This window comes from Scyliorhinus torazame, chromosome 1, assembly GCF_047496885.1.
Source record: "Scyliorhinus torazame isolate Kashiwa2021f chromosome 1, sScyTor2.1, whole genome shotgun sequence".
Lineage (NCBI taxonomy): Eukaryota > Metazoa > Chordata > Chondrichthyes > Carcharhiniformes > Scyliorhinidae > Scyliorhinus > Scyliorhinus torazame.
Genome location: NC_092707.1, coordinates 115651310 through 115678834, shown reverse-complemented (window position 1 = coordinate 115678834; position 27525 = coordinate 115651310). Strand labels below are relative to the sequence as shown.

The 27525-nt window shown below is 53.8% G+C and overlaps 1 long non-coding RNA gene across 1 annotated transcript in view; it reads left to right on the top strand.

Annotated features, from left to right (window-relative positions):
- The first annotated feature begins 9783 nt into the window (after positions 1 to 9783).
- LOC140429637 (uncharacterized) overlaps positions 9784 to 27525 on the top strand; it is an 80559-nt gene continuing 62817 nt past the window's right edge. Inside the window, exons 1-2 of the long non-coding RNA XR_011949150.1 lie at positions 9784 to 9958; positions 14709 to 14904. This is a non-coding gene — a long non-coding RNA (uncharacterized lncRNA). The remainder of the gene's footprint in view (positions 9959 to 14708; positions 14905 to 27525) is intronic.

The following is a 27525-nucleotide window of genomic DNA, read 5'->3' as shown; positions in this document are numbered from 1 at the left end:
GTGGAGGGGATGGCGGAGGTCATGCGGATCCTGAGGGAATTTGGGGACTTTTCGGGGTATAAACTCAACGTAGGGAAGAGTGAGCTCTTTGTGGTGCATTCATGGGACCAGGGAAGGGGGGATAGACGAGCTACCGCTGAAGAGGGGGAAAGGAGCTTTCGGTACCTGGGGATCCAAGTAGCTAGGAGTTGGGGGGCCCTGCACAAGCTCAATTTGACGCAGTTGGTGGAGCAGATAGAGGAGGATTTTAAAAGATGGGATATGCTGCCACTCTCACTAGCGGGTAGGATGCAGTCGATCAAAATGACGGTCCTTCCGAGGTTTCTCTTTGTGTTCCAGTGCCTTCCCATTTTGATCCCCAAGGCCTTTTTCAAATGGGTAAGCAGGAGCATCATGGGATTTGTGTGGGCGAATAAGACCCCGAGCGTAGCAGGGACAGGGGGAGGGCTGGCGCTGCCGAATCTGTGTGGCTATTATTGGGCAGCCAATGTGGCGATGATCTGTAAGTGGGTAGTGGAGGGAGAGGGGGCGGCGTGGAAGAGGCTAGAGATTGTGTCCTGTGTGGGCACGAGCCTGAGGGCGCTGGTGACGGCACCACTGCCGCTCTCGCCAACAAGGTACACCACGAGTCCGGTGGTGGCGGCGACGCTGAAGATCTGGGGGCAGTGGAGGCGACACAGGGGCGGGGTGGGAGCCTCGGTTTGGTCCCCGATTCGGGAGTATCATCGGTTCGTCCCGGGAAGGATGGATGGGGGGTTTCGGAGTTGCATCGGGCAGGGATTAGAAGAATGGGGGACCTGTTCATCGATGGGACGTTTGCGAGCCTAGGGGCGCTGGAGGAGAAGTTTGGGCTACCCACGGGAAACGCTTTCAGGTACATGCAAGTGAGGGCGTTTGTGAGGTGGCAGGTGAGGGAATTCCCGCTGCTTCCGGCACGTAGGATTCAGGACAGGGTGATTTCGGGTGTATGGGTTGGAGAAGGCAAGGTTTCAGCGATTTGCCAGGAGGCTGCAGGAAGAGGAGGAGGCCTCGGTGGAGGAGTTAAAGGGCAAGTGGGAGGAGGAGCTTGGGGAGGAGATAGCTGAAGGTCTGTGGGCTGATGCCCTGAGTAGGGTTAATTCTTCCTCCTCTTGCGCCAGGCTCAGCCTGATACAGTTTAAAGTTACTCACAGAGCGCATATGACAGGGGCGAGGTTGAGTAGGTTCTTTGGGGTGGAGGGCAGGTGTGGGAGGTGCTCGGGGAGCCCAGCAAATCACGTCCATATGTTCTGGTCGTGCCCGGCGCCGGATGGGTTTTGGAGGGGTTTTGCGAGGACTATGTCCAAGGTGGTGAACGCCCGGGATTAGCATTATTTGGGGTATCGGATGAGCCAGGAGTGCAGGAGGTGAAAGAGGCCAGTATTGTGGCCTTTGCATCCCTGGTAGCCCGGCGGAGGATTTTGTTACTGTGGAAAGATGCGAAGCCCCCTAGTGTGGAAGCTTGGATCAATGATATGGCAGGGTTCATCAAGCTGGGGAGGATAAAGTTTGCCTTGCGAGGGTCTGTGCAGGGGTTTCTCAGGCAGTGGCAACCGTTCCTAGACTATCTCGCGGAGCGTTGGGAGGAGGTCAGTTATAGACACTGGTGAAGTGTGAGATATACTGGTGAAAAGTGAGATATTCTAAGAGTGAGAGACACTGGTGAAGAGTGAGATATACTGGGGAAGAGTGACATATACTGATGTAGAATAAGATATACTGGTGAAGAGTGAGATGCATTGTTGAAGAATGAGAAACACTGATGGAGAATGAGATATACTGGTGAAGTGTTGGGTATACTGATGAAGAGTGAGATATTCTGGTGAAGAGTGAGATACACTGGAGACTAGTGAGATATTCTAATGAAGAGTGAGAGATACTGGTGCAGTGTGAGAGATACTGGTGAAAAGTGACATAAACTGGTGAATAGTGAGATATACTGGTGAAGTGTGAGATGCACTGGTGAAGAGTGAGATATTCCGGTGGAGTGAGATATACTGAAGAGACAGATTAAATTGGTGTGAGATATGCCGATGAAGATTGAGATATTCTTGAAAAGAATGAGATATTCCACCGAAGTGTGAGATAGTCTGGTGGAAAGTGAGATATACTGGTAAAGAATGAGATATTCCACAGAAGAGTGTGATGTGGGGGCCGCATGTGGCGCAGTGGATAGTACTGGGACTGGCGCTCAGGACCGGTTCGAATCCCAGCCCTGGGTCACTGTCCGTGTGGTGTTTGCACATTCTCCCCATGTCTGCGTGGGTTTCACCCCTACAACCCAAAGATGTGCATGGATTGGCCACGCTAAATTGCCCCTTAATTGGAAAACAAAAATAATTGGGTACTCTAAATTTAAAAAAGAAAGAAAAAGAGTGTGATATTCTGGTGAAGAGAGCAGTATTCTGGTGAAGAGAGGTATCCTGGTGAAGAGCGAGGTATTCTGGTGAAGATTGGGACATGTTACAGGCACAGAGAGAATGACCGAGGCAGTAAGGGTCATGTCTCCCTCGTTAAAGGGCCTGACACTGTCAACATGCTCCATGGATGAGAGCATCAAGACCCAAGTTGAGTCAACAGCGGGCATCCTGACTGGCAGTGCCCGGTGATGGTGGAGCCTCTGGAGCTCACTGTGGCATCACCTCTATCCGATGGAGTAGCCTAGTGGCCATCGAGCACCATCTGGAGGGGGAAGTGATGCGTCCCATGCCTGTGCCTCCCACAGGAAAGTACTGGATCATCTCAGCCCTTCCAAATCCCCTCCACCTGACATTGGGGCATAACATGGGCAGCAGGCAGAACAGGGTGGCATCCCATCACCTGAGGCACCTGAAAGACAGCCTAGCCATCTACGCCCAGGCCCTTCAGAGGACGGCTGACAAAGGCATCTCGGGTTAGAGGGTGAGATACGCAGTAGGCCGCCTCCACCTCTGACGTGCTATCTGAGGTTACACCTAGGAGTGGTAAGCCATGTAAGATAAGAATGATAGATGACACTTGGGTGCAGCACATGGATGATAGTTAGGGGTTAGGGCACAGCAATTTTTAAATACTTTTGCCTTCAACCTCTGTCTGATGGATATTAGGATGGGCTGGGCCTGAGTGTAGAGGATGTGACGGTGTGGGGGGTGGGGCAGAATGACACATGAACGGCCCACATGATATCACCCTGAGAGAGAAGTGGCAGGGCACGGCACCAGAAATGTGAGCCCGCCTTGTATGACAGCTCACCCAGTGAGTGATCCCTAATTGTTCATCATCTCCTGACCGCCCCCCCACACCCCCCACCCAAGGAAATATGGGCCAGTGAGATGGAATGGCCAGCACACATGCAGGGATCACCCGGGTGGACAGTGAAATGTGATCCTGAAGGCAGGAGTCAGACTTTGTCAAACAATGAGGAGTACCAGAGCTCATCTCCCAGCGAGTCGTGTTCATCCTCCATCCCATAGACATGACCCACTGACACTGCCTGCCCAGGACCAACACCCTGTGATGTTGCTGGCAGGACCTCGGATGGGGTAGTGGGAAGGAGTGGAGGGCTAAGGTGAAGATGGAGTGAAGGATTAGGGGAGAGAGAAGGGATAAACAGTAATGGGAAAGGGGGTTTCATTTTGAATTGGGGGGGGGGGTATGGAGAGGTGGGATAGAGCAGCAGAGTTGCCAGTCGCCAGGCCACATGGATGGAAAATCGGGAGGTGATGAGGTTGCCCCATGTGCGGTGGGCCTGGAACACCGGTTGGGCAGTCTGCCTGCCAGCCTGTGCTCCACGATCGCGCCACCTTGGACATCCTCCTCTTCAGGTGAGGCATGGCATTCTTCTTCCTCCTCCTCCAGCATGTCGCCCCTCTTTTGTGTGATGTTGTACAGGACGCAACATGCCAGCACGATACTGGAGATTCTCTTCGGGCTACATTGGAGAGCCCCCACCAGAGCAGTCCAGGCATTGGAAGCACATCTTCTCCAAAAAAAATGTTTTTTCCAATTAAGGGGCAATTTAATGTGGCCAATCCATCTAACCTGCACATCTTTGGGTTGGGGGTGAGACCCACGCTGACAAGGGGAAAATGTACAAACTCCACATGAACAGTGACCTTGGACCGGGATCGAACCCGGGTGCTCGGCGCCGTGAGGCAGCTGTGCTAACCTTTGCACCACCGTGCCACGCCTGGAAGCGCGTCTTGAGGAGGCCAATGAAAATGAAATGAAATGAATGAAAATCGCTTATTGTCACAAGTAGGCTTCAAATGAAGTTACTGTGAAAAGCCCCTAGTCGCCACATTCCAGCGCCTGTTCGGGGAGGCTGGTACGGGAATCGAACCGTGCTGCTGGCCTGTCTTGGTCTGCTTCCAAAGCCAGCAATTTCGATGATGCTCCTGGTTGCTGCATGGGCGCCGTTATAAAGGGCAGCACGGTCGCACAAGTGGCGAGCACTGTGGCTTCACAGCGCCAGGGTCCCAGGTTCGATTCCCCGCTGGGTCACTGTCTGTGCGGAGTCTGCACGTTCTGCCTGTGTCTGCGTGGGTTTCCTCCGGGTGCTCCGGTTTCCTCCCACAGTCCAAAGACGTGCAGGTTAGGTGGATTGACCATGATAAATTGCCCTTAGTGTCCAAAAAGGTTAGGAGGGGTTATTGGGATAGGGTGGAAGTGAGGGCTTAAATGGGTCGGTGCAGTCTTGATGGGCCGAATGGCCTCCTTCTGCACTGTATGTTCTGTGTTCTATGTCTCCGCGTCGGACTGGGTCCTCCAGACAGATGTCATCAGTCATGACCTTAGCAGGTAACCCTTGTCGCCCAAGACCCAACCCCTCAGCTGAGGAAGCATTTTGAAGATGCAGGGAACTTAAGAGTGCACTAGGATGTTTGCGTGGTGCATGCTGCCTGGGTATCGGGCGCAGACAAGCATGATGTGCAGGTTTTGATCACACACCAATTGCACATTCAGGGAGTGGAACCCCCTTCATTTTTATGAAGGGCAGCCCCTGATGAACAGGTACTCGGTGGGGGACACACATTCTGTGCGAATAGCCAGAAATATCAGCAAGATGTGGATTCCCTTGACCATCCAAAGTCACCAGGTTACATCATCCACTGCACACCACCCTCAACGCATTCCCCCACCCATCACCCCTCACCCGGCTCCCTCGATATGTAGTCTTTTGCACTGCATCCTTCTTCCCATCAGTGAGTGGCACTGGGCCTGTGATCCTCCATCCCAATGTTTTTGAAACTTTTCTTCCTGGGACCCGCTTTTACCAACCTGCTGACCTTCAGGATCCACACTGGCCAACCTTCACAACCCACCATTTTCACTTACCTTTAATGCGACAGGTGAGACTGCTTGGTCCTCACAACCTCACTTGCTTTGTCATTCAATATTAATTTCAGCTAAGGACTTCAACTGATGATTTCAAACTTCAGCAGAGGGCAGCATGGTGGCACAGTGGGTTAGCCCTGCTGCCTCACGGCGCCGAGGTCCCAGGTTCGAATCCCGGCTCTGGGTTACTGTACGTGTGGTGTTTGCACATTCTCCCCGTGTTTGCGTGGGTTTCACCCCCACAACCCAAACATGTGCAGGGTAGGTGGATTGGCCACGCTAAATTGCCCCTAAATTGGAAAAAATGAACTGGGTACTACAAATTTATTTTTTAAAAACTGATAATTTCAGTTCTCGCTGTTTGTCCTCGAATTCTCCATGATTAGTCTTCAAATGTTTTTGAAGTTTTGAGGGTTTTAAACTTTCATTTTCCAGTGCTGCATATAACACATAGGCTTTGCATCCAGATTTGCATTGGCACAATTAGCAAAGCCATACCTCAAGTAATCATCTTTACATTTCTTTCTTCCCGATTTCAAATTTTTCTGTTTAAAACTGTCCATCTTGAGTTCTTCACAGTCCTTTTGTCTTGCTTGTTCGCAGCTAGAAAATAGAGGAATCTCTACTTGTGATTTCGAGCCAAAAGCACGGACATACAGGGTGTGTGACGTCAGTGTATGTGCCGGGTGCGTGACCTGCTCTCCGCCACATCCTCTGGCGGGAAGATTGCATCGTTCTATTTAAAAGACGGTCGCAGTCGGCATTCTTCATTTAAAAGCTCTATGGCCTTCCAAACACCCGCCCGCAGGTTATGACCCGCAGTTTGAAAAACCTTGCTCTATCCTCACCATCCATCCCTATCAACAGGGATGTCTGCTGCTACGCGTGTCAGTAATAGGCTCTGTGGCCCATGTCCTGATTCCCCTAGTGGAATCCAGAGTGGGTGTCCTCACTGGGTGGGCCATGTGTTATCCTGCCAGCAGGCTGGCAACTGTTTGAGCGGTGGAGAAGGTCACAGTGTGCCATCAATCACCTGGATGCTCAGAGGTTTGTTTGTGGGCTGGCCTTACAGATGAGGGTGAGCGAGGGAAGTGCGCATCTGCTGGGAGCTTAGCTGCAGTGTGATATGGATCCTGGGCGTAACACATAAGTTGTGACAGAGAGCTGGTCAGGTCTCCTGGCCGGGGGCAGGATGGATGGGGGTAGGCAGTGTTTGAAGACAGCTCATGGTGCTGAGGGGTGGGCTAGCTGATAGTGTCACCGGTGAGGCCCCTGCTCTGAGAGGGGCAGTGTGCTGGGAGAGTGCCAAAGGCCACAGTGCATGTGTCCTTTGTTTGGGGTGAGTTCTGCTGTACCCCTGCTTCCTCTGCAGTGGGGCAGTGCTTCTGATGAGTGAACTGAGGAGTGGCAGTACCTGGTGGGCTGCTGATTAAGCTTGGCCACACCTATCCCGGTGATGATATTGCTGGGGTCTGAGATTTCCTGGGTGGCGGTCTGGGTGGGTTCCCAGATGACCAGAGGCTCTCTGAATATTTACAGGACACATTGAGTACTCAGCAGTGTGAACAGCCAGCAGCCTGTAAGTAGCACCAAAGGGGTGCATTTTAATCACATACTGCAGCAATGGCGGTTTGCACCAGGCCACCCTGATCCTGAGGAGGACACCCCAACCTCACAGACTTGGCACAAAGTTATCCCTGATCCTCCACCCAGCCCAGGAAGCCAGCCCCCAGTAAGTCTGATGGTTTTTGAGATTTTCTGAGTTTTTCTCAGCTTCTCGCTCCCCCTCAACAGCCCTGCCCCCTTTTGTAAATACTTGCACCAATTCACACCTGTGTGACTGCCACCTAAGAGGGATGGAGCATTGCGGGGGATGGAGCATGAAGTGTCAAACCCACTAATACATAGAAACTAGGAGGAGGCATTCGGCCCTTTGAGCCTGCCCCGCCATTCATTATGATCATGGCTGATCATCAAGTTCAATACCCTGGATCTCACCTTCCCCCCCCCATATCCCTTGATCCCTTTAGCCCCAAGAACTATATCTAGCTCCTTCTTGAAATTACACGTTTTTGCTGCAACTTCTTTCTCTGGTAGTGAATTCCACAGATTTACCACTCTCTGAGTGAACAAATTTCTCCTCACCTCAGTCCTAAAGGGTTTACCCCTTATCCTCAAACTATTACCCCTAGTTCTGGACTCCCCCACCATCGGGAATACTCCTTCTGAATCTACCCTGTCTAAGCCTTTTGGAATTTCATTTTTTAAAATAAATTTAGAGTACCCAATTCTTTTTTTCCAATTAAGGGGCAATTTAACGTGGCCAATTAACCTGCCCTACATATCTTGGGGCTGTGGGGCCGAAACACACGCAAACACGGGGAGAATGTGCAAACTCCACACGGACAGTGACCCAGAGCCGGGATCGAACCTGGGACCTCGGCGCCGTGAGGCAGCAGTGCTAACCACTGCGCCACCGTGCTGCCCTGTTGGAATTTCATAATGACAAATTACAGTTTTGCATGGAACCACAGCACTGGGTGCACACATTGATAACACTGCCAGCGAGGGATTGGAGCATGGCGTCGGAATCGGCGCCGGGCGCAAATCGCAATTTTTCCATTGCGTGCTATTCTCCACCTCAATCGCAATTCTCGCTTCCGGCATCGGAAAACGAAGAATTCAGCCCAGAATGCCAGGATCACCAATTTGTTAGGTTGTTAAAAGACAGAAAGCTGGATGGGGCGCGCCGCACCAGAGAACGGGTGCAGCAGAATGGAGAATCCCGCCAACAGGGTGGATTATCCGGTCCCCCAGCCACGTGTTTCTTGGTGGCGTGCCGTTCCCTGGCGGCGAGACTCTCTACACCCACCGCTTGTCAATGGGATTTCCCATTGAAGCCACCACATGCCATCGGAAAACCCACAGTGGAATTTGCTGCCGGCGGGAAAAGAGAATCCCAACGGCAGGTGAATTCCTGCCAGTGTGTGTTGATACAGGGTTCGGATCAGTCAGTTCTGTGGATTTCAGGCATCACCTTAAAGCAACACTAAAACAGAAAGCTCTTGGTGGCACCGTGGTGCATTGGTTAGCACTGCTACCTCAGAGCACTGAGGACCCGGGTTCGAATCCAGCCCCGGGTCACTTCCATAGAATCACTACAGTGCAGAAGGAGGCCATTTGGCCTATCAAGTCTGCACCGACTCTTTGAAAGACCACCCCACCTAAGTTCCAAACCCCCTCCATGTAACCCCAGCCTAAGGAGCAATTTAGCATGTCCAATCCACCTAACCTGCATATCTTCGGACTGTCATGTGGAGTTTGCTCATTCTCCCCGTGTCTGCGTTGGTTTCACCCCCACAACCCAAAGATGTGCAGGGTAGGTGGATTGGCCACGCCAAATTGCCCCTTAATTGGAAAAAAATAATTGGGTACTCTAAATTTATTTTAAAAAACAGAAATCTCCGGATCACACAAAGCAAGCTACAATTAGGGCTTGGTAAGGCTATGTTAGTGAACTGTAAAATCAACCAGCGTTCCCAGGTTAGGATCAGGATGGACTGTGATGGCCTCCATTAGACACAAACCTACCAATGCTCACTACCTGGGATTACATGATAGCCAGGCACCTGGTGTTCTGATGTTTTCCTTCATAAGAGGAGGGGAGAAAAGTAAGGAAGAAACAGACAAGAAAAGGTGGTATTAGTTTTTGTTTTTATTTCCCAGGGTGTGGGCATCGCTGGCTTGCTCAGTAACTGTTGCCCACCACTAATTGCCCTTGAGAAGGTGGTGGGAGCCGCTGTTTCCTCAGCCCGTAAAGATTATCGGCGCGATTTAATGGAAAAGTTTCCAAGTGCAGTAACGAGTGGGAGCTGCCACGAGCTTCCTGGCACTCGACCTGGCGAGGCAGTCACCAGTATCGAATGTTTTTTGAATATAAATTTAGAGTACCCAAATTTGTTTTCCCAATTAAGGGGCAATTTTAGCGTGGCCAATCCACCTAACCTGCACATCATTGAGTTGTGGGGGTGAGACCCACGCAGACACGCGGAGAATGTACAAACGCCACATGGACAGTGACTCAGGGCCGGGATTCAACCTGGGTCCTCAGTGCCGTGAGGCAACAGTGCTAACCACCATGCCACCCTTCCCAGTATCAAATGTTAATTGGTATACTTAACCATCATACTCCCCATCTCCCTATTCCCCCATTACTCCGACCCCCCCCCCACCCCATACTCCTCAACACTCCCCCATACTCTTTCGTACCCCCATGCATACTCCCCATCCCACCCCACCCCCGTAGTAGAGGTCGGTGCACGGCGCAGAGGTGAGGATCACCCGGTCCCCACCCAGATGATCTGTCAAACGTGAGTTGTTATTGCCATACAGACTGACCCATCCTTCCCACTGACCACATGTCCATTCTCCCACAGGATCTTCATCCGACGGTGCTGGCCCATCTGGTATAGTCCCCCCCATGCCTCTCATGAGAACACCTCGGAGGGGAGCTCCAAGGAGACCACTGTATTTGTGGCACAGTTGTCATGCCCACCCTCCACCAGCACAGAGACACACACTTCAGTGGGTGACAGTAGTGGACATGCTTCTGGGGCACATTCTGGTGAGTACCACATAGTTGCTGATGTACATCAGGCGGAGGCAGGAACCTCCAGGCGACAGCAGTCAGCGGTCTGCTGGATCCCAGGACTCAGCTAGGTCCTAGTCAGATGCTTAGCCCCGGACCAGGTTTACCCGGAGCTGATGCAGACGCTAGGGTGCAGCCATGATATTCAGAGGGGGATGTCAGCGACACTGCAGCAGGACCATAGCCAATTGGAGGAGTTGCAGAGGCTACGGGCACAAGAGATAATGCCGGCAATACATGCCAGGAATCCCTTCCTGTGAATGTAGGGCACTCCCTGACTGCCCGGTACGCACAAGGTGAAATGCGTGCCGTCTATTACTCCCTGGACCTGTGGCATCCCAGTGATGGCGGATAATCCTGCTGCATCTTGTTGGGCCTGGTCCATGTCAAAATTTATATAATTCTCTGCTCGGGCAAACAGGGCATCCGTGACCTCGTGGCTGTAACTTGTGAGATGCTGCACAAGTCCCCGCTCAAACCCTGGAATGATCCTGAGGCATAGAAGTTCAGGGCTGTGATGACATTGACGGCCACCAGGAACGAGTATCCTCCTCCGCCCCGTGGTGCCAAGTCAATGAGGACATGGCACAGGTGCCGCACCATCACCTCATTAAGGCGGAGCCTCCTGTGGCACACGCTGTCCTTCATCTGTTCGAAACCAGCAATTCACCTTGGGCTGTCGCCCGCCTCCCTCTCTGGGCCCCTCCCTGGCCTGAAGGGTGGCTGAGTCCTCAGGATGTGGGAGGGGGCCCTGTACATCGACCGCTGCTTCGAGCCGCTGTCGATGCTGCTGCCACTGCCACCTTCTCCGGCGTCTGGCCGTCTTGCATGCCAGCAGCACCGCGAGGGCAACCTCCATGGGGTCCAAGACATCATCCATTCGATGTAATCGGAGAGGGTATGAGACTGACAACTAGTGGTGTTTTCCACCCCGGGACCTTCCATTCCCCCATTGATCCCCCCCCCCAACATCCCCTGCGATCCGACATGCCCAGCCCACGCACACCTTTTTTCTTTTCTTTTTTAAATTTAGAGTACCCAATTCATTTTTTCCAATTAAGGGGCAATTTAGCCTGGCCAATCCACCTACCCTGCACATTTTTGGGTTGTAGGGGCAAAACCCACGCAAACACGGGGAGAATGTGCAAACTCCACACGGACAGTGACCCAGAGCAGGGATCGAACCTGGGACCTCAGCGCCGTGAGACAGCAGGGCTAACCCACTGCGCCACCGTGCTGCCCCTGCCCATGCACACCTGGCCACAGTGGGTGCCCCTTGTCACCGGACCCTGCATCCTGTACCCCAGACACCCACATGTAATGTTACCTGGACCATTCACTGGTCCCTCCACTGGTACCGTTTTGGATACTGTTGAGGGGGACGGATAGGTGTGGAGGTCTCAGGGTAGTTGTCATGGGTGACTTTAACTTTCCAAATATTGATTGGAACCTCTGTAGGTCGAACAGTTCGGATGGGGCAATTTTTGTAGTGTGTGCAGGAGGGTTTCCTGACACAATATGTGGATAGGCCGACAAGAGGGGGGAGCCACATTGGATTTGGTACTGGGTAATGAACCGGGCCAAGTGTTAGATTTGTTTGTGGGAGAGCACTTTGGAGATAGTGACCACATTTCGATGTCTTTCACTATTGCAATGGAGAGGGATAGGGCCATACGGCAGGGCAAGGTTTATAATTGGGGGAGGGGTAATTATGATGCGATTAGGCAAGAATTAGGGAGCATAAGATGAGAACAGAAACTGTCAGGGAAAGGCACAAATGAAAAGTGGAGCTTGTTCAAGGAACAAATACTGCGTGTCCTTGATAGGCATGTCCCTGTCAGGCAGGGAGGAAATGGCCGTGTGAGTGAACCATGGTTCACAAAAGAGGTTGAATGTCTTGCCAAGAGGAAAAAGGAAGAGTATGTAAGGATGAGAAAACAAGGTTTAGTAGGGTCGCTTGAGGGTTACAAGATAGCAAGGAATGAGCTGAAAAAAGGGCTTAGGAGAGCTAGGAGGGGGCATGAGAAGTCCTTGGCGGGTCGGATCAAGGAAAACCCCAAGGCTTTTTACTCTTATGTGAGAAATAAAAGAATGACCAGGGTGAGGGTAGGGCCGGTCAAGGACAGTAGTGGGAACTTGTGCATGGAGTCAGAAGAAATAGGAGAGGCGTTGAATGAATACTTTTCTTCAGTGTTCACAAAGGAGAGGGGCCATGTTTTTGAGGATGAGAGTGTGATTCAGGCGGGTAGGCTGGAGGAAGTAGATGCTCTGAGGAAGGATGTATTAGCAATTTTGAAAAACCTGAGGGTTGACAAGTCCCCTGGGCCAGATGGGATATACCCAAGGATTCTTTGGGAGGCAAGGGATGAGATTGCAGAGCCTTTGGCTTTGATCTTTGGGTCCTCGCTGTCCACGGGGATAGTGCCAGAGGACTGGAGAGTGGCGAATGTTGTTCCTCTGTTCAAGAAAGGGAATAGGAATGACCCTGGTAATTATAGCCAGTTAGTCTTACTTCGGTGGTCGGGAAGATAATGGAAAAGGTCCTGAAGGATAGCATTTATGACCATTTGGAAAGGTGCAGCTTAATCCGGGATAGTCAACACGGATTCGTGAAGGGTAGGTCTTGCCTCACAAATTTGATTGAATTCTTTGAGGAGGTAACTAAGTGTGTAGCTGAAGGTAGAGCAGTTGATGCCGGATAGATGGATTTTAGTAAGGCGTTTGATAAGGTTCCCCATGGTCGGCTCATGAAGAATGTAAGGAGGTGTGGGATGGAGAGAAATTTGGCTAATTGGATAAGTTAATGGCTATCACATAGAAGACAGAGGGTGGTGGTGGATGGAAAACTTTCAGACTGGAGACCAGTTACCAGCGGTGTACCACAGAGATCAGTGCTGAGTCCTCTGCTATTTGTGATTTTTATAAATGTCTTGGAGGAGGGGGCTAAAGGGTGGGTCAGTAAATTTGCTGATGACACCAAGATTGGTGGAGTAGTGGATGAGGTGGAGGGCTGTTGTAGGCTGCAAAGAGACATTGATAGGATGCAGAGCTGGGCCGAAAAATGGCAGATGGAGTTTAACCCTGATAAGTGCGAGGTGATTCATTTTGGAAGAAAAAATTTGAATGCGGATTTCAGGGTCAATGGCAGGGTTCTGAGGAATGTGGAGGAACAGAGAGATCTTGGGGTTCATGTCCACAGATCTCTGAAGGTTGCCACTCAAGTGGATAGAGCCGTGAAGAAGGCTTATAGTGTGTTAGCGTTTATTAACAGGGGGCTTGAGTTTAAGAGCCGCGGGGTTATGCTGCAACTATACATGACCCTGGTGAGACTACATTTGGAGTATTGTGTGCAGTTCTGGTCACCTCATTATAGGAAGGATGTGGAAGCATTGGAAAGGGTGCAAAGGAGATTTACCAGGATGCTGCCTGGTTTGCAGGATAGCTCTTATGAGGAAAGGTTGAGGGAGCTAGGGCTTTTCTCTTTGGAGCAGAGGAGGATGAGAGGCGACTTAATAGAGGTTTATAAGATAATGAGGGGGATAGATAGAGTGGACGTTCAGAGACTATTTCCTCGGGTGGATGTAGCTGTTACAAGGGGGCATAACTATAAGATTCAGGGTGGGAGATATAGGAAGGATGTCCGAGGTAGGTTCTTTACTCAGTGTGGTTAGGGTGTGGAATGAACTGCCTGCTGTGATAATGGAGTCGGACACTTTAGGAACTTTCAAGAGGTCATTGGATAGGCACATGGAGCACACCAGAATGACAGGGAGTGGGATAGCTTGATCTTGGTTTCGGACAATGCTCGGCACAACATCGAGGGCTGGTTCTATGGTACACACGCCACTTTCTGGTTGTGGAGATGTCCCCAGTGTTGGGGCCCAACCCCTTGGTGTTCGGATGTTGGCTGCTGCGTCCATGGTGTTGCTTCCTGCAGTGCTCACGCACAGTATTCAGGCACCTCCATCTGATTGGGATGCTACGCAATAACCCCCATATGCTAAATGGCACACCTACCCTCGGGAATCCACTTGGGATGTGTGAAGTGCTCACTTAACTACGATTGCCAATTCCCTTCAACTGTGCGGGCAGAGGCCTCCACGGTCAGTGGGACATCTGGTTGGTCGGTGGGACCGACAGGCAGGGGCTGGAGTTGTCCCTGCGGTTGCTGAGACACCAACCTCCCCCCCCACCCCAGCCCAGGGGCATCCCCCTCCACCACCGATGGCGGCCCTCCCTGACCAAGGCTGTCCCACCAGGGGCTGCCCCCCCCTCCTCGAGAACCGAGGTAGCAACCCCAGTGCTCCCGGGCTCATTCCCTGGGAGCAAAGATGGCTACTCACCCTCCTCGAGTCCCCACAGCAGCCATTCTGCCAACTTCACGCTTTTAAAAAGGTTACTAATCAGTGCCCACATGACCACGTGCTGGGGAGGCCATTGGTTCACAGGAGCCGTGAGATAGGGGGTCGCCCCCGTTAATTGTATGCAGATTGGCCTTAAGTGGTGATTATTGGTTTCTCACCACGCTATGGCAAGTTCCTGATTTCGGCAACAGGAGTGGGCCGGTTATATCGCAAACCGATCGGCGCCCAGCGCGGTTCTCGATTTTGGCCTCTCCCGTGTTCTAACGGCCGCGCCACACTCTTACTCAAGCCCGACGTGGTTATTAAATCGCGCCCAGAGTAGATCAGAATGCAGCACTGAATGTTATAAATTCGCCTCACAGGACTCAAGGCAACATGGAATATCATTATAAAAACAGAAAATGCTGGAAAACCTCAGCAGGTCTGGCAACATCAGTGGATCGAGAATCAGAGATAATGGGCTGAATTTTATGACCCCTTCACGGATGGAGTGGGACTGGAAAATGTGGCGAGGATTCAAAAGACCATTGACTTCGGCAGGAGCGGAAAATCCCACTGGTAAAACTTCACCCAATCAAATCCAATATTACTCTTCTTCTGAACTTTTAGTTTTATTTTATGGAATACTATTATTTTGACTAAGATCACAGAACTTGCTTTGCAGTTAAGCAAATTAAATTAAACAATTTAAATGAAGCTCTTCCTAATGAGACTGTTGAATCAGGGTGCATTGAATTGCTGTTGCCCTCTTCCCTGTTACTTAACACAAACACAACACAAAACCTGGCGTCCTCAGTGTTTACATTCGGAATTTTTCTTATGAAACTAAGTAGGAGATTAGCTTTAATTTCAATCCCTAATGAACTGCAACAGCAAGTTTGTGACTGGCAGCTGGAGCCTTTGGCTTAGGCCCCAGCACATTGATTCTGATAATGCAGAGATTCCAAAAATTGGTACCATCCGGATTATGTGCACAAGTCCTGGATGAGGGGGCTTGAACCCGCAACATTTGGGCCAGAAACCAATGATGCCAAGTAGGGAGACGGTGGCATAGTGGTATTGTTACTGGACTAGTGATCCAGAAAACCAGGGTAATGCTCTAGGGTCCCGGATTCAAATCCCACCACAGCAGATGGTAAAATTTGAATTAAGGGCAATTAAGGCCAATCCACCTACCCTGCACATCTTTGGATTGTCGGGGTGAAACCCAAGCAACACAGGGAGAATGTGCAAACTCCACACGGACAGTGACCCAGAGCCGGGATCAAACCTGGGACCTCAGCGCCGTGAGGCAGCAGTGCTATCACCTGAGCCACCGTGCTGCCCAGCAATAATCATTCATGCATTTAAAGGGAAGTAGATGAGACAAAAATAATAAAAATCATATGTTGATAGGATGAGATTAAATCAATAGTGAGAGGAGGCACATGTGGTGTATAAAAATCAGTATAGCTGAGTTGGGCCGAATGGCTTGTCCATGCAATATGCTGTGTGTAATAGTTGTCACCTCAAAATTTTTTTATTGCTTAAAATAAATTTAGAGTACGCAATTATTTTTTTTTCCAATTAAGGGGTAATTTGGCGTGGCCAATCCACCTACCCTGCACATCTTTCGTTGTGGGGGTGAAACCCACGCAGACATGGGGAGAATGTGTAAACTCCACACGGACAGTGAGCCGGAGCCGGAATTCGAACCCGGGTCCTCAACGCCGTAGGCAGCAGTGCTAACCACTGTGCCACCGTGCTGTCCTACCTCAAAATTTTAAACCTGGAGGAAAGAAGAAAAATCACCTGTTTGTGGTTTTTTTTTTTAGGGAATTCTGCATTACTTAAGAATATCAGTAAATGAGTGGACAGCACGGTGGCATAAGTGGTTAGCATTGCTGCCTCATGGCGCCAAGGTCCCAGGTTCAATCCCTGCTCTGGGTCACAGTCCATATGGAGTTTGCAGATTCTCCCCGTGTTTGCGTGGGTTTCGCCCCACAACCCAAAAGATGTGCAGGGTAGGTGGATTGAACATGCCAAATTGCCCCTTAATTGGAAAAAATGAATTGGGTACTCTAAATTTATTTTTACAAAGATTATCAGTAAATGTAATAAGTAGCTAGCTTATTCTAACAGTCTGTCTCATTTGAGTTTCATGGAGGGTGTGTTTCCATGGCAATAGCCGTGCCAGAAACCAACAGTATGCTGAGATAATATTAGATCTCACACTCTTTTGAAAAGGATCAGTTGAGGTTTAAAATGGACAATGAATTTGAGATATACAGCAATCAGTTCTTAAAAATGGAACTAAATAGTTTCTATGGAAATAGTAAATGCAAATAACAGAAACCAAGATTGGCTTAATGTGCGAGCCCAAAATATCTTTTCCCAATAATACAGGTTGGTTTTGATTTTTGAACAGCAATAAGAAGATTTTTTTTTAGGAGGGATTTCTGTTCAGAATCAAATTGTAATTTCAGGTGAGCTCACCTGACATCCCTGTGACCGCTCCAGGTAATGATTTTTTTCCTTGACGACTCTTCAAGATGATCACGAATGCGTTCCGGCATCTAATAATGCGCATGAGGTAAATCACCCTAACTCCAACTATCTTTCTATTTTTGGGACGTAGTAATACCAGCCCCCTCCAACCCATCAGACCTCCTTGCTGAACCTTTCTGTGCTCAGTGCACCAATCAGCCACTAATTCCAAATATCTATGAAAAGAAGCATCTCCTGATAACTAAACAAATTCTCTGCTCATGTCTTTTACATAAGAACGTAAGAACTAGGAGCAGGAGTAGGCCATCTGGCCCCTCGACCCTGTCATTCAATAAGATCATGGCTGACCTTTTTATGGACTCAGCTCCACTCACCCGCCCGTTCACCATAACCCTTAATTCCTTTACTGTTCAAAAATCTATCTTTGCCTTAAAAACATTCAACGAGGTAGTCTTAACTGCTTCACAGGGCAGGGATTTCCACAGATTAGTTTAATTCTCATCCAAGCTGTCTAATTCAGTGCCTTCATTCATTTTAAATCTTCAGTCAACTAACTCCAAACTACTCTTTTCGAGCATAAGAAAATCAAGCTTCTGAGTCTTTTGGGATGATGAAAGAACTTTTATCTCGATATAATGGCTCTCAAGCTTTTTCCGGCATCTCTCCATCTCCAACCATGTGAAGAGACCAGAATGAGACAATGTTGTGGAGGCAGCACAGCCAAACTCCTGTGCAAGGACAGAATGGTTCTTTTTGTTCTATACATGTAACAATGTACCATAACTGTACAACAAGGTCTCTGGCTTGTCCCTTGTATTTAGCACTGAGTATTTACCTTCAGCATTTCATTTACTCTGCAACTAACAATTTCTTTCCATGATACGGGCTGCACTGGCCTATTTCTGTTTTCTCTGTCCCTATTTGCCACTTTATGTTTTTGAACACAGACAAACACAATGTTGCACATTTACCTGGACATTTAGACTGATGTTATTGCACAATTATTGAATACAGATCCTTATTAACATTTAATTTACCAATAAATACAGCTGGAATGGCTTCCTTCAATTATTCATTAATAATTAATTAATTACTGAATAATAATAATTAATTATTATTATTGAAAAGTGGAGGAAGCTATTGGCAAATGCAACGACTGATGCAAGAGAGAGAGACATGGAACGATTACTATGAGCCAAGGACCTGCCTTCAGGCAGTGCAGATATAATGATCATACCTAGCAAAGCACCTTAGTATACATGGGTAGATAATAACACTTTGGATACTAGTCACTGGAAGAAGAAAGAGTTCTTGGCTGTATTGTGCTTATCACGTTTGATATTTTCTTGTATACTGAGTCATTGGTCAATAGTGTAAAATAGGATGTAATAGACCCTGCATCAAGACAAAAGAATATGGTAATCCTCCAATTGCATCCTTGGTTCATTTTTGTAGTCACCTGAAAGAAGGTCAAATACAAATAGTTAAATTGCTTTATTTTACAATAAACAGGTAAATATAGTTTAACACATAGCAACCCTTACCTTATTTAAATTGAAATTCAATCACTCATTTTAACTTTTTTTAAAATCATACCAACCTATGCTGGTTAAGAGGTTTTAGGTCGGTCATGTGATTGAACTCTGCTATCAACATGATTGGCTTTCTTCTAAAGCAGATTTGCCGATGTCTCTCTCAGCAGTCTGCACCAATAGAGCTTGAACATGTGGCTGTCTGTTCATTTGCACCGTCTCCAACCAGGTACTGTCAGTTTAACCATCAAGTCTCTCACTGTTGGGGATTGGCTGGGCGGACTGTTACATTTTCTAGCTACTACATGCCCAAGAGACCCATGAGCAGGAGAACGCAGCAGGCAATGTCAAATCAGTCGGTTCTTTTCATTCTGCCCCATGAAATCAGATGGAATGTGTAAGAGGCGACCAAATTACTGTTGTCTGTTTGTATCCCCCAAAAGAATGAAAGAATGTAAAAGTAATTTGCGGGGAATGAGCGGAGGTTGTGAAAGGATCTCGGCGCCGTGAGGCAGCAGTTGCTAACCACTGTGCCACCATGCTGCCCCTTCATTGCAGTGTTAATGTAAGCCTTACTTATGACAATAAAGATTATTATTATGTCCTGAGCTGCAAATGTAACGATGTGGAATGAATGTTGGAGGCGTAAGTGGAATACAGTGGACACACCAGCCCTTAAATGGATAAAGAGCAGATTGACAGTATGGATACAGACTCCCATGCCAATGCTGCATTGGTCACTGTACCAGTAAAACAAAGAATATTTTTAGGTGTCAGTGTTGATAAATATAATGTGAGCAGTGGCAGAATCTGTGCTGTGGAGGCCAGTTCCTGAAGAGAAACATAAAAATAACGTCATGTTTTTGGTAATTGCAATTTTTTTTCATTTGGTGACACAGGGAACCATTGCCTCAAATGTGGGATACTGAGTATAAATTACAATATTAAAGTAACAGGCGGGAGAGGGCAGCACGGTAGCACAGTGGGTAGCACTGCAGCCTCACGGCGGCGAGGTTCCAGGTTCGATCCCGGCTCTGGGTCACTGTCCGTGTGGAGTTTGCACATTCACCCCGTGTTTGCGTGGGTTTCGCCCCCACAACCCAAAAGAAGTGCAGGGTAGTTGGATTGGCCACGTTAAATTGCCCCTTAACTGGAAAAATGAATTGGGTACTGTAAATTTTTTTTAAAGTAACAGGCGGGATAATTTTAACACCGGCTGGTTGTAAAATTAGGGACCACATCAGTTTGGCCACATATATACACGTAAGATCTTCATTTCTATGGAAGTCAGAATAATATACAAATCAAATTCTGAATTCACCATATCCTCTACTCTCCATAATTGTACATGGATTTAGTACAGCTATTTCACAAAGCTGTACACAATGTCAATGTTCCCCCCACTCAGAACAGAGAATGGCCCTGTAGGCCAATATGATTGGTACCATATCGATATGCTTGGAAAGTACTTCCAGCCATATATTATCAAAGTAGATGGATGAAAATAATTTGTTCCATTTGCCTGAATATGTGTGATGTATTTTTTTTTCATTTTCAAAGCACACTAATTAAAAGCAGAAATTGAAAATATACTGATGCTTGTATCTACACAGAAAATATATTACCATCAGACACCTTGAAACATTTACACCCGACAAAGTACTTTTCATGTTTAGCCACTGTTGCAATGCAGGAAACGTGGTCGCCAATTTGGGCAGAGCAAGATCCCACAAACAGCAATGTGACCTGAGAGAGATAATAGGGGGCGAAACTCTCCGTAATCGGCGCGATGTCCGCTGACCGGCGCCAATAAACGGCGCGAATCAGTCCGGCATCGCGCCGCCCCAAAGGTGTGGAATCCTCCGCACCTTGAGCGGCCGAGCCCTAACCTTGAGGGGCTAGGCCCGCGCCGGACTGATTTCCGCCCCGCCAGTTGCGGGAATGGGCTTTGGTGCCCCGCCAGCTGGCGCGGAAATGACATTGCCGGGCGGCGCATGTGCGGGAGCGTCAGCGGCCGCTCACGGCATCCCCGCGCATGCGCAGTGGAGGGGGCCTCTTCCGCCTTCGCCATGGTGGAGACCGTGGCAAAGGTCGAAGGGAAAGAGTGCCCCCATGGCACAGGCCCGCCTGCGGATCGGTGGGCCCCGATTGCGGGCCAGGCCACCGTGGGGGGCCCCCCGGGGCCAGATCACCCCGCGCGCCCCCCAGGACCCCGGAGCCCGCCTGCGCCACCTTGTCCCGCCGGTAAGAGAGGTGGTTTAATCCACGCTGGCGGGACAGGCATTCTAGCAGCGGGACTTTGGCCCATCCAGACCGGAGAATCGCCTGGGGGGTCCGCCAACTGGCGCGGCGCGATTCCCGCCCCCGCCGAATCTCCGTTGCCGGAGAATTCGGCAACCGGCGGGGGCGGGATTCACGCCAGCCCCCGCCGATTCTCCGACCCGGCGGGGGGTCGGAGAATCTCACCCCTGATTTGTGGGGCGAAATTCTCCGTTATCGGCGGAAACTCCGCCGATCGGCGCAAAAAACGGCGCAAATCCCACTTGCGTCACGTCATAAAAATGGGCCGATAGTCTGCGGCCCGAAATGGGCTAGCAGCGACGTAACGAGATCCGCGCTTGCGCAGTGGTTCACGCCGTGCAGCGTCATACGCGCTGCATGGCGTGACGGCTCATAAGGCCGCGCAGCTCCCCCCCACCCGACCGGAACAGCCGACCGCAACACCCGACTTGATGGCTGGCCGTCGCTCAGCCCCGAGGTTCGAGTCACGCGATGTGGAGGCGCTCCTGGATGCGGTGGAGCAGAGGAGGGACGCCCTGTATCCCGGGCACGGCCGCAGAGTTGCCCCACGCCACAACCGGCGTCTGTGGAGGGAGGTGGCAGAGGCCGTCACCGCTGTGGCCCTGACACCACGGACAGGCACCCAGTGCCACAAGAAGGTGAACGACCTCGTCAGAGCAGGCAGGGTGAGCGTCCCCCATATCCCCCATATCCCCTCTCCCCCATATCCCCCATATCCCCAAGTGAATCCAGCCCTAACCTTAACCTCTGCAATGCACGCGCAACCGATGGCGTGCATTCATATACCTGCCTAACAGTGTTGCCTTTTACCCCTGCCACCACCCCCCCCCCCCCCCAGGAGAAGCGCGCACACAACAATAGGGAGCATGTGAGGACTGGAGGAGGGCCCGCTGATGAGAGGCCACTGACCGTACACGAGGAAAGGGCCCTGGAACTGGCTGGCGGACCTGACGACCGGGAGGTTGCTGATGCAGAGGTCGGGGCCCCACGAGCAAGTGAGCCACCAACAGCCCGTCCCCATATCCCCCCTCCCCTATATCCCCCTCTCCCGTATCACCTGATCACTGCCTGATGTCTAACCATGCATGCTTCATTGTGTATCGCAGGACCAAACGTCCAGGCACCCATCCCCGCAGATGCAGACCGCCCGCAGGATGCCCCTCCGAGACCACGGGAGACGGAGAGACCCGCACCCTCCAGCATGCGACGCCCGCAGGATGCCCCTCGGAGACCACGGGAGACGGAGAGACCCGAACCCTCCAGCATGCGACGCCCGCAGGATGCCCCTCGGAGACCACGGGAGACGGAGAGACCCGAACCCTCCAGCATGCGACGCCCGCAGGATGCCCCTCGGAGACCACGGGAGACGGAGAGACCCGAACCCTCCAGCATGCGACGCCCGCAGGATGCCCCTCGGAGACCACGGGAGACGGAGAGACCTGGAGCAACAGGGAGACGACACCCCCGTCACGTGCGGGAGCGACCACCCAGCGATGAGGGGGGCAGCCACAGGCCCCCGTCACATCCGAGCCAGGACACCACTACCCAGGACACCACTATCCAGGACACCCCTACCCGGGACACCACTACCCAGGACACCCCTACCCGGGACAGCACTACCCGGGACAGCACTACCCAGGACACCCCTACCCGGGAAGACGAAATACCGGACAGTGACTCAGAGTGGATGGGTGGAGACGAACCCCCACCCCAAAGTGCCATGGACTCAGAGTGGGACGAAGAGCACGACACAACGCCACTGCTGTCACCAACACCCTCCACCATCGCAGAAACACTCACCACGGTTGGGCACTTTAGTGATGAGGCGTCTGGTACACTCACTGGTGCGCACAACACAGCCGTCCCGGTACAGCAGGTGGAGGTAGGAGCAGCAGAGGGACCGGGCGGTCGGAGGGCAGCCCAGGCCAAGCGAACATCTGCCGCCCAGATGGATCCCGGGTTCCTGCAGTTACCACACCCACACATAGATCCGATGCAACCACCGACACGGAGACGAGCGAATAGGGTGACGGGTGGCTTGCGGCGGCTGCGGTCGCAGGTGGAGGAGTCCACCCGCGTCCAGGAGCTGGGAGTGGTCCCGGTCATGCGTGCCACCCAGGCTGACACCGCACGGGTGGCGTCCGCGGTGGAGGCAATGGGTGCGACGGTGTCAGACATGGGGAACGGTTTGCGAGGCCTGGGGCCTTCCGTGCAGGCGGCGTCTGTGGCCCAGGAAATGGCTGCCCTCTCACAGGAGGCCATGAGCCAGTGCCAGCGCCAGATGGCAGAGGCGCTCAACGCCATAGCCCAGTCTCAGCAGGCCATGGCCCAGTCTCAGCAGGCCATAGCCCAGTCTCTGCAGGCCATGGCCCAGTCTCAGCAGGCCATGGCCCAGTCTCAGCAGGCCATCGCTGAGGGCATCGGCGCCAGTGGCCATGTGCGAGCTGGCGTCGCACTGTCGCAGACAGGGTTCGACAACCCCCTGGGCTCCATGGCTGCAAACCTGCAGACCCCTGTCGATACCAGCACGGGCCTCCAGGACTGGCAGCGCCAGATGTCGGGGGCGCGTCGGATGGCCAGTCCGTTCGCATCCCCCACCCATGTAGAGGCCTGGGGGCCATCGGGCACCCCGAGGGAGGAGGAGGTGGTGTGGTCCGTCCCGGCTCCCTCTGTAGGGGAGGTCCTGGTACACCGCGACACCTCAGACTCCCCCCCTTCCGTCCCAGGTGCATCGGGTGGGCAACGGGCAGGACAGGCTGGCAGCTCGCCATCCCAGTCGCCCGGGCCGCAGCCTGGCCCATCTAGGCCAGGACGCCCCAGGAAACGGCCGCCAAAGGGATCCAGTGTCAGAGGGCAGGAATCACAGGAGTCCACCTCCAGTTCTGCTGTACCGTCTGGGGAACCACGTAGACGTAGTCAAAGGGCCCGTAAGGCCAAACAATTAGACACTGAGTAAGTTGGCACGGGTGCAGGGCACAGATGAGTTTTAGGCGCTAGGGCACGTGCATGAACTCCTTTGGTTATTAAAGTCAATGTTACACCTACCGAAGCTGCCTTTGTGCTCTGTCCAAAGTGTGCGGGGGTGTCATGTACGTTGAGCGCAAGTGTGTGTGTGAGGGGTGGTCTTACCTCAGCCCCAGGTGAGTCTGCCCCCTTCCCACTGGGCCGCCATCAACATCCCCCGGGCAGAGGACGGGACCGTGCGCTGCAGTGTCACAGCCGCATGCAGGGATGGTCCGGGTGGATGGTGGTACTGTGGCCATGGGTCAGACATAGTCCAACGATGTAGAGCCAGGAGCTCATCGGAGGCGGGCTGTCATCATTCTCCATGGCCTGCGATAGACACGCGTCCACCCGCAACTGGGTGAGCCCGGCCCGTTGTGCCGCCGGTGGATCGGCAATTGGGAGTGGGGGGGTGGTGTGCATGCGGGTGGGGTGTGTGGGGTTGGGGAGGGGGGTGATGGTGCTGGGTGGATGGATGGGTGGGGGGTGTGGGTGGTCGGCTGTTGTCATGGTGTGCGGTCTGTGGCCATACTACCCGATTCCCACGCCCATCTAGTCAGTGAAGCGGGCGTCTATCAGTCTGTCCCGTGCCCGCTGGGCCAGCCGGTAACGGTGGACAGCCACCCGTCTGTGTCTACCCCGTCTGCCCTGACCATTGCCCCCATCCCCCTCATCTGGGGAGGACTGGGCCTCTTCCTGCTGCTCCTCCACTCCGCCCTCCTCTGCCTGCGGCACATCGCCCCTCTGCTGGGCTATGTTGTGCAGGACGCAGCACACCACAATGATGCGGCCGACCCTATCTGACCGATACTGGAGGGCGCCCCCAGAGAGGTCCAGGCACCTGAAACGCATCTTCAGCACGCCAAAGCACCTCTCGATCACTCCCCTTGTCGCTACATGGGCATCATTGTAGCGGTTCTCCGCCTCATTGCGTGGCCTCCGTATAGGCGTCATCAGCCACGATCGCAATGGGTAGCCCCTGTCGCCCAGCAACCAGCCCCTCAGCCGGGGATGGCGTCCCTCGTACATGCCGGGGATGGATGACCGCGACAACACGAATGAGTCGTGTACACTGCCTGGGTAACGGGCGCAGACGTGCAGGATCATCATGCGGTGGTCGCAGACCACCTGTACGTTCATCGAATAGGTCCCCTTCCTATTAGTGAACACGGCCCTGTTATCTGCAGGTGGCCGCACGGCGACGTGCATCCCATCGATCGCGCCCTGGACCATGGGGAACCCGGCAATGGCAGAGAAGTCCACGGCCCGGGCATCTTGGCTGGCCCGGTCCACGGGGAAGCGGATGTAGCGGTGCGCCATGGCATAAAGGGCATCTGTCACTGCCCGGATGCACCGATGCACCGATGTCTGCGATATGCCGGACAGGTCCCCACTCGGTGCCTGGAATGACCCCGTTGCATAAAAGTTCAGGGCCACCGTAACCTTGACGGACACGGGGAGAGGGTGTCCCCCGCCAGTGCCACGCGGTGACAGGTGTGCCAGCAGGTGGCAGATGTGTGCCACGGTTTCCCGGCTCATCCGGAGTCTCCTCCTGCATTCCCGGTCCGTGAGGTCCTGGTATGACTGCCGGGGCCGGTACACACGGGGCGCCCTCGGGTGCCTCCGTTGCCGTGGGGCCGCGACGTCCTCCTCCCCCTCCTCGTCCTGTCGGTCAGGTGTCCCTCCAGCCTGGGCGGCTGCCGCCTGCCCCTCTGCGGCAGCCTGCGCCGCCTCTCTGGCACGCTCCTCCTCCTCCTCCTCCTCCTCATCCAGGGCAACATAGACATGAGCGGCTGCCACCACGGCGGCCAACATCGCTGGATGATCTGAGAACATGACGACCTGGTGGGGGGGAGGGGAACGACGACATGTCATCATTGCCCATATCCCCTCCTCCCCCCAGCCAGGTGGCATGGACCGCATGGGTCCAACTGTTGGAGGCTGGCACCTGGCCAGGTGGACCAACTCATTTGCCCTCCCATCACCCACCCCGGCACGGACCCCCCCCCCCGCCCCAACCTCCACCCCAGCACGGCCCCCCCCCCAACCTCCACCCCGGCACGGACCCCCTCCACAACCCCCAACCTCCACCCCGGCACGGACCCCCTCCCCAACCTCCACCCCGGCACGGACCCCCCCCCCAACCTCCACCCCGGCACGGACCCCCTCCCCAACCTCCACCCCGGCACGGACCCCCTCCCCAACCTCCACCCCGGCACGGACCCCCCCCACCAACCTCCACCCCGGCACGGACCCCCTCCCCAACCCCCAACCTCCACCCCGGCACGGACCCCCTCCCCAACCCCCAACCTCCACCCCAGCACGGACCCCCCCCCAACCTCCACCCCGGCACGGACCGCCCCCCAACCTCCACCCCGGCACGGACCCCCTCCCCAACCTCCACCCCGGCACGGACCCCCTCCCCAACCTCCACCCCGGCACGGTCCCCCCCCCCAACCTCCACCCCGGCACGGACCCCCTCCCCAACCTCCAACCTCCACCCCGGCACGGACCCCCTCCCCAACCCCCAACCTCCACCCCAGCACGGACCCCCCCCCAACCTCCACACCGGCACGGACCCCCTCCCCAACCCCCAACCTCCACCCCAGCACGGACCCCCCCCCCCAACCTCCACCCCGGCACGGACCCCCTCCACAACCCCCAACATCCACCCCGGCACGGACCCCCTCCACAACCCCCAACCTCCACCCCGGCACGGACCCCCTCCACAACCCCCAACCTCCACCCCGGCACGGACCCCCTCCCCAACCCCAAACTCCACCCCAGCACGGACCCCCCCCCAACCTCCACCCCGGCACGGAACCCCTCCCCAACCCCCAACCTCCACCCCAGCACGGACCCCCCCCCCCAACCTCCACCCCGGCACGGACCCCCTCCACAACCCCCAACCTCCACCCCGGCACGGACCCCCTCCCCAACCTCCACCCCGGCACGGACCCCCTCCCCAACCTCCACCCCGGCACGGACCCCCCCCCCAACCTCCACCCCGGCACGGACCCCCTCCCCAACCTCCACCCCGGCACGGACCCCCTCCCCAACCTCCACCCCGGCACGGACCCCCCCCCCAACCTCCACCCCGGCACGGACCCCCTCCCCAACCTCCACCCCGGCACGGACCCCCTCCCCAACCTCCACCCCGGCACGGACCCCCCCCCAACCTCCACCCCGGCACGGACCCCCTCCCCAACCCCCAACCTCCACCCCGGCACGGACCCCCTCCCCAACCCCCAACCTCCACCCCAGCACGGACCCCCCCCCCCAACCTCCACCCCGGCACGGACCCCCTCCACAACCTCCACCCCGGCACGGACCCCCTCCCCAACCTCCACCCCGGCACGGACCCCCTCCCCAACCCCCAACCTCCACCCCGGCACGGACCCCCTCCCCAACCCCCAACCTCCACCCCGGCACGGACCCCCCCCCCAACCTCCACCCCGGCACGGACCCCCTCCCCAACCCCCAACCTCCACCCCGGCACGGACCCCCTCCCGGCACTCCCCCGGAGCCCAGCCTACTCTAACCACCCCCCCCCCCCCCCCCCCCCCCCCGCCGCACACACACACAACCCGAGACACACCTCTCCTCAGGCAATCAGTCTGCGGCCACGCCATTTCCTGCCCAGAGCCAACCCCCCAGGCCGTCACTCACCTCCTCGCTGGTCGGCGTGAGCCTGGAGCACCGGGTCACGCCGATGAAAAGGAGGTTTGATTGACGTCGACGTGAACGGTCATCACGTCGACGGGACTTCGGCCCATCCGGAAGGGAGAATATCGGCAGGCCGAAAATCGGCTGCCTTGCGCAGACCCGTGACATTCTCCGCGGCAGCGGCGCCATT